Genomic DNA, 8034 nt, shown 5'->3' with positions numbered 1-8034 from the left:
CCACTCCCATTGCACCATGAAATAGTGGGTGCCACCTCATACTCCACAAAACGTGCACGTTGCATATTTGTGTCTCACCTCTATTTCTAACCTTAGTCCATCATGTTGTGCTACGCGCTAGCACCCACCATAACTACAGTACAGCGTGTAGAGGTACCTACCTATCGTTCCACCCCAATGCACTGATAGGTAGTGTGTACCACCCTTATCTCCATCACTACTTCACCATGTTATAGTGTCACCACCAATATATCTATCCCCAGTGCACGCTGACGTGGTGTGAACTACCCTTCATCTCTAGCATGTCTATATACTTCCAGCTTGATCCAGGATCGACAGAAAACCGGAGCACCTTTCCTCAGAGGGACTGGGTTCTGGTTCTTACAGTCCTCGTGGCCATTGAGGGTCGAGTGGCAGACACTTTGTTCGGTAGTGAACCCAAATTCCTAAACTCAGTACAAACTAGAACATCATTCCACCACAATAACCTGCTTTAATGGTTTCACTCGGACCAACCACGCCAGACCTCAGTAGGAGAAAAAAAATGAATTACAGTCGTCAGTGACAAGGAATGCCCTCAAAATCTGGATAGCTTTCAGCTAAGTGTAATTAGTGTGAAGGTTTAGCTCCGCTTCGTCCCAACAATGTTATTAAATGTTGGACACCAGCACTGATTTTAGCTGTTTTTACCCTTTTGTTCATAGTTTCATAACATGAATTCAGATAATCTGTGACAAAGGCAATTCATCTCCTTCAGTAACGGAGGACTTGTCCAATGTCACAGCTGGCTGTTGTTTCCTTCAGTGATCCTTGAACAATCCAAGCAGTGGTAAAATGCACAGACCACAAGGAGATCACAGTACTGCTATGTTCTGTCCCGTCTCAGTCAGCCCCGTACTTCTTTCCCATGCGCCACCAGGTTACTGCTCGCCTGGCTAAGGAAAGATGCATCCCCTATTCAGATGTTCTCTGTCTACTCAGGGTCGTTAAAGGGGAGGATTAGGAGCCTGACTCTCTCACCTGGGAACCAGAACTCCGTCAGCGTTAAGTCTATGCACTTGCCCTCAGAGCATCTGCATCAAGAAACTTTAAGAAAGTCAGGAGAAGTCGGAATGCTTCCTCACATTGGTGATTCATACTCGTACTCAACAACATGCAGTTTTGCTGTATGAGATGTAAAACCAGGGAATACGTGACTTCCCGTTGTTGCAGACAGTGATAAGAGTATTCTCCCATCCCGCAGATATCTGCAGGCTGCAGGAACTGAGCCGTGAAACAGGAAACTCTGAGACCACTTCTCCGAGTGCTGACAAAATTAGAAACGCCAGCTGCTCCGTTTGCGTTGTAATGATGCCCCGGTTCGGAGAGGGGTCACAAAGTACTTATATCAAAATCTGCCTGGTTGTCAACCCTGACCCTTCCAGGTTCATTGGCTTTTCGAGAGCTAAGTTCCAGTGATTACAGGCCTGAGTTGTCGGGAGATGTTGGCCAGGCTACGCCTTTATTCTTTGCAGCACTGGAAAATGAGGGGCGAACTTACAGAGGTGTATAAATCATGAAGGGCACAGATAGATGGTTGGTAGCAGTCTTTTCCCCAAGTTAGCGGAGTCTAAAACTAGGGCGCATTGATTTAGGATGAAAAGGGAAAGATTTAAAAGGGCCGTGGGGCAGCTATTTCATGCAGAAGGTCATGATTATATGGAACAATTTGCCAGAGGCAGTGGTTGAGGCAGTTACAATAGAATCATTTACGAAACACTTCGATTGGTACGATCTTGCCCGTGGAAGTGATGGCAGCTTTCATAAATGTTCAGCCATTAGAACTTCCCTGCTGGGAGACATCACTTACCTCACTCAATTTCTGGCAGACCATATCAATATATATCGCCGGGAGTGTTCCTTGCATACCAAAAAGATGAACACACAAAGCTGCTCAAATGTCGAAATCTCTGTTGCCAGCCACAGATTGCTCAATGAAATCTTCGGCTGACCGAACCTTCCAGAGATCACCTTGCAGTGTGGGGCAGAAAGAGACTTAATTTATTGTTGTTGTTCATATCTGGTTGCATTTGGTGTCGTGTCAAATTCCCACTTGTTTTCGACGAACTGTACTTATAACTGCTGTAAGTATATTCCTGGTTTTCTTCAAACTTTTAATTGTAAGGACAAATACAAGCATTCATAGCTTGCATAGTATGCTACGTATCAAAGCGCGTTGTGATCTGCATCAAACTTGCAGTATCCAATATTCTGCGAGGCCTAGACGTAGGACCTCCCCCTTGTCAGTTTTGGCCGTCATTTCGTGTACTGCTGAATGTTTTGGTGAGTAGCTAAATCTGTTTCTAGGACCCTCCTCATTCCGGTCCTTTCTGTCCTCCATGAATGGGACTGCTACACATCGATAGTCCAGTCCAGAACTGATACATTTTATCCATGTTTTTCCCAATTCAACTACAAAATTGTATAGCACAGAATGGCTTTCCGTTTACCACTTCACCAATACGGAGCCAATTATCGATTTCCACTGGGCTAGCCAGGTATAGATGAGCGAATGCAAACACAAGAGATCGCAGATGCTGGTATTTGGAGCAAAAACAAACTGCTCGAGTGAAGCAGCAACTGCGGAGACAAAGAGGTGGTTGACATTTCGGGACCAGTCCCTGCAACAGGACTGAGGAGTAGCATTTGATTAATTGTTTCTGACATAATTTGCAGTCGTTTGAGCTAATGAGATGTGTTCAGCCCAGACCGATTGCATTTTGCCAGCAATGTCAGAGAGCTTCAGAGACCATTAACCCTGCTCGTGGCAACCTCCAGTTGTCTGCCTAGGCGGAACACATTGGCCATTCTTCCTTTGCGTGTTAGCTCTTCTTTTAATCTTGCGATTACTACTTTGATTCTGAGGTCTGTGCCTTAAAGGATCATATCACACTCATGTATCTCCTCATTGTGCAATTGATTAAAGGAATATAAAGATTGAAAATATTCTGTAGATAAAATTACCCCATTAACTGTGCTGCAGTTAACATGGATAAGATTGTTACCATTACTAAACTAACCGATGAATAGGAGTATATTCTTCTACGTTCATTCGACATTAATTCTATGGGATGTATAATAATTCTTTCTATATTTGATTAATGTCTCAGAATTCTCTTTTATCTTCCATATCTTAGATTTCATGCCCATCATGTTTAACTGCAGTTCGACGAAACTGTGGAAGACATTCCTTGTGTGATTCATTCCCCATTCCCACATTTCAGTTCATCAAGTAGTTATTTATATTTGAACATGTTTTGCTCTCTCATTTCTCTGAAGCAAAAGACAAATATGTCTCCATGTTGGATCTGGTTGTTCTATTTTGCTAACAAAGGTGGATCTAATGTCGTAAAGGTGATTAGCATAAAACACTCTAGATTCTCTTTCAAAAATTCCACAGTATCATGAACTATCACCTTTCGTAAGTATATGTTCACCAACTCAACCTATCCTATTCCTGAAGGAAACCTTTGTGTGTGACTACCAATATGATGGCTTGGATGATATTGCGTTCATCCATGCCGAGGTCACATTCTAGAAGTAGTTATATGATAGCATCCTATTTAAGCAGGTGGGGCTTCCATTATAAAGTTAGTAGATGCATTAGAACCACACAATGTCTCTTATGTGATACGCACAGGGTGAGCACACAAGAAGATAACATCCATCATTATGTTACTGCCTTTGTGGAGGAGGTACAGGAGCCTGATTACCCACGCTCAACGTTTCAGGAACAGCTTCTCTCCCTCCGCCATCAGATTCCTGGACGGTCCATGAACCTACGAACACTGCCTTGTTATTCCTCTTTTGAACTATTTAAGTTTGTAATTTATAGTAATATTTACAGTGGCGTGCAGAAGTTTGGGCACCCCTGGTCAAAATTTCTGTGTCTGTGAATAGCTAAGCGAGTAAAAGATGATCTGATTTCCAAAAGGCATAAAGTTAAAGATGACACATTTCTTTAATATTTTAAGCAGATTACTTTTTATTATTTCCATCTTTTACAGTTTCAAAATACAAAAAAGGAAAAGGGCCCAACGCAAATGTTTGGGCACACTGTATGTTCAGTACGTAGTAACACCCCCTTTGGCACGTATCAAAGCTTGAAAACCCTTCTGTCACCAGCTAAGAGTCTTTCAATTCTTCTTTGGGGGATTTTCGCCCTTGCTTCCTTGCAAAAGTCTTCTAATGCTGTGAGATTCTTGGGCCGTCTTGCATGCACTGCTCTTTTGAGGTCTATCCACAGATTTTTGATGATGTTTAGGTCGGGGGACTGTGAGGCCCATAGAAAAACCTTGAGCTTGTGCCTCTTAAGGTAGTTCATTGTGGATTTTGAGGTGTGTTTCAGAACATAGAAACATAGAAAAACTACAGCACAATTCAGGCCCTTCGGCCCACAAAGCTGTGCCGAACATGTCCCTACCCCAGAAATTACTAGGCTTACCCACAGACCTCTATTTTACTCAGATCCATGTACCTATCTAACAGTCTCCTGAAAGACTCTATCGTATCTGCCTCCACCACCGTTTCCGGCAGCCCATTCCACGCTCTCACCACTCTCTGAGTAAAACATTTACCCCTGACATCTCCTCTATATCTGCTTCCAGCACCTTAAACCTATGTCCTCTTGTGGCTAGCAATTCAGCCCTGGGGAAAAGCCTCTGATTATCTACCCATTCAATACCTCTCATAATTCAATACACGTCTATCAGTTCCGCCTCATCCTCCGTCTCTCCAAGGAGAAAAGGCCAAGTTCCCTCAACCTGCTTTCATAAGGCATGCTTCTCATTCCAGAAAGCATCCTTGTAAATCTCCTCGACACCCTTTCTATGGATTCCACATCTTTCCTGTAGTGAGACGACCAGAACTGAGCACAATGACCCAAGTCGGGTCTGAGCAAGGACCTATATAGCTGCAACAATGCCTCACGGTTCCTAAGTTCAATTCCCCTATTGATGAAGGACAATACACCATATGCCTTCTTAACCACAGGGTCAACCTGCACAGCCGCTTTGAGCATCCTATGAACTCAGACGCCAAGATCCCTCTGATCCTCCACTCTGCCAAGAGTCCTACCATTAAGACTACATTCCTCCAACATATTTGATCTACCAAATTGAACTTCACACTTATCTGGGTTGAACTGCACCTGCCACTTCTCAGCCCAACTCTGCATCCTATCTATGTCCCTCTGTAACCTCTGACAGCCCTCTTAACTATCCACAACACCCCTAACCTTCGTGTCATCCGCAAACTTACTAACCCACCACTCCACTTCCTCATCCAGGTCGTTTATCAAAATCACAAAGTGTAAGGGTCCCATACAGATCCCTGAGGTACACCACTGGTCACCGACCTCCACTCAGAATATGACACTTCAACAACCACTATTTGCCTTCTGTAGGCCAGCCAGTTCTGGATCCCCACTGCAATATCCCCTTGGATCCCATGTCTCCTCACCTTCTCCAGAAGCCCGACATGAGTACCTTATCAAACGCTTTGCTGAAATCTATATACCCTACATCTACTGCTCTCCGTTCATCGATGTTAATAATCACATCCTCAAAAAATTCAATCAGACTCGTAAGACAGGACCTGCCCTTGACAAAGCCATGCTTCCAATATTCCTAATCATATTATACCTCTCCAAATATTCATAAATCCTGCCTCTCAGGATATTATCCATCATCTTACCAACCACTGAGGTAAGACTCACCAGTCTATAATTTCCTGGGCTATCTCTACTCCCTTTCTTGAATAAGGACACAACATCCGCAACCCTCCAATCTTCCGGAACCTCTCCCGTCTAATTGACGATGCAAAGATCACCATCAGAAGCTCCACAATCTCCTACCTCGACCTCCCACAGCAACCTGGGGTACATATCATCTGGTGCCGGCGACTTATCTAACTTGATGCTTTCCAAAAGTTTCAGCACCTCCTCTTTTCTAATATCTACATGATCAAGCTTTTCAGGCCGCTGCACGTCCCCACTACAATCCCCCAGATCTTTTGCCGTGGTGAATACTGATGTAAAGTATTCATTAAGTACCTGCGCTATTTATTACGGATCCAAACACACTTTCCCACTGCTGCACTTGATAGGCCCTATCCTTCCGCATCTCATCCTCTTACTGTTCACATACTTGTAGAACGCCTTAGGGTTTTCCTTCATCCTGCCGACCAAGGCCTTCTCATGTCCCCTTCTGGTTCTCCTAATTTATTTCTTAAGTTCCTTCCTTTTAGCTTTGTACTCCTCCAGATCTCTAACATTACCTAGCTCTCTGTACCTTTTGTATGCTTTTCTTTTCCTTTTGACTAGATTTATTATAGCCTTGGTACACCACTGTTCCTGTATTCTATCATGACTCCCCTGTCTCATCGGAACATGTCTATGCAGACCTCCACACAAATACCCCCTGAATATTTGCCACATATCTTCCGTACGTTTCCCAGACAACATCTGTTCCCAATTTAATCTTCCAATTTCCTACCTGAGAGCCTCATAATTCCCTTTACTCCAAGTAAACACCTTTCTAGCCTGTCTGTTCCTATGTGCTAATGTAAAGGAGATAGAATTATGATCACTATCACCAAAATGTTCACCCACTGAGAGATCTGACACCTGACAAGGTTCATTTCCCAATATCAAATCAAGAACAGCCTCTCCTCTTGTAGGTCTATCTACATACTGTGTCAAGAACCCTTCCTGAACATACCTAACAAACTCCCCTGAATCTAAACCCCTCACTGTCTGGAGATGCCAATCGATGTTTGGGAAATTAAAATCCCCCATCAGAACAACTCTGTTATTCTCACACCTTTCTAGGATCTGCTTCCCTCTCAGCTCCTCAATAACCCTGTCACTATTGGGCGGCCTATAAAAACACCCAGTACAGTTATCGACCCCTTCTTGTTCCTAAACTCCACCCACAGAGACTCTGTAGACAATCCCTCCACATTGTCCACCTTTTCCGCAGCCGTGACACTATCTCTGAACAGCAGTGCCACTCCCCCACCTCTCTTGCCTCCCTCCCTGTCCTTCCTGAAACATCTAAAACTCAGCACTTGAATCAACCATTCCAGCCCTGGAGCCATCCAAGTCTCTGCAATGGCCACCACATCATAGCTCCAAGTATCGATCCAAACTCTAAGCTCATCCACCTTGTCACAACAGTCCTTGCATTAAAATAGACGCACCTCAAGCCTGTCTGAAAACGTCCCTTCTTTATCACCTGCCTAAGGTACTTACTCTTAACGCCTCTATTTGAGAGCCAAACACCTCTTCCCCAGTCTCTCCAGTATGGATCCCACCCCCCAACAATTCTAGTTTAAACTCTCCCCAGTAGCCTTAGCAAACCTCCCCGGCAGTATGTTGGTCCCCCTGGGATTCAAGTGCAACCCGTCCTCTTTGAACAGTTCATACCTGTCCCAAAAGAGGCCCTAATGATTCAGAAAACTGAATCCCTGCTCCTTACTCCAATCTCTCAACCATGTATTTAACCTTCTCCTCATTCTGTTCCTATACCCACTGTCGCTTAGCACAGGCAGTAATCCGGATATTACAAAGGCCCTGCCTCTCAACTTCCTTCCTAATTCGCTATAGTCTCTTTTCAGGACCTCATTCCTTTCCCTACTTATGTCGTTGGTACCAATATGTACTCAGACCTCTGGCTGTTCTCCCTTCCCCTTCAAGATATCTTGGACGAGTCTGAAACATCCCGGACCCTGGCATCTGGGAGGCAAACTACCTTCCAAGTTTCTTTCCTGCGTCCACAGAATCGCTCGTCTGCCCACCTAACTATAGAGTCCACTATCGCTAGTGCCCTCCTCACTCCTTCCTTACCCATCTGAGCCACAGGGCCGGGCTCTGTGCCAGAGACACTGCCACTGTTGCTTCCCCCAGGTAGGGTGTCTCCCCCAACAGTACTCAAGCAGGAGTACTTATTGTCAAGGGGTACAGTCACAGGGGTACTCTCTAGTACCTGACTCTGC

The sequence above is a fragment of the Pristis pectinata genome, chromosome 8, assembly GCF_009764475.1.
Source record: "Pristis pectinata isolate sPriPec2 chromosome 8, sPriPec2.1.pri, whole genome shotgun sequence".
NCBI lineage: Eukaryota > Metazoa > Chordata > Chondrichthyes > Rhinopristiformes > Pristidae > Pristis > Pristis pectinata.
This window is presented reverse-complemented; position numbering follows the sequence as displayed.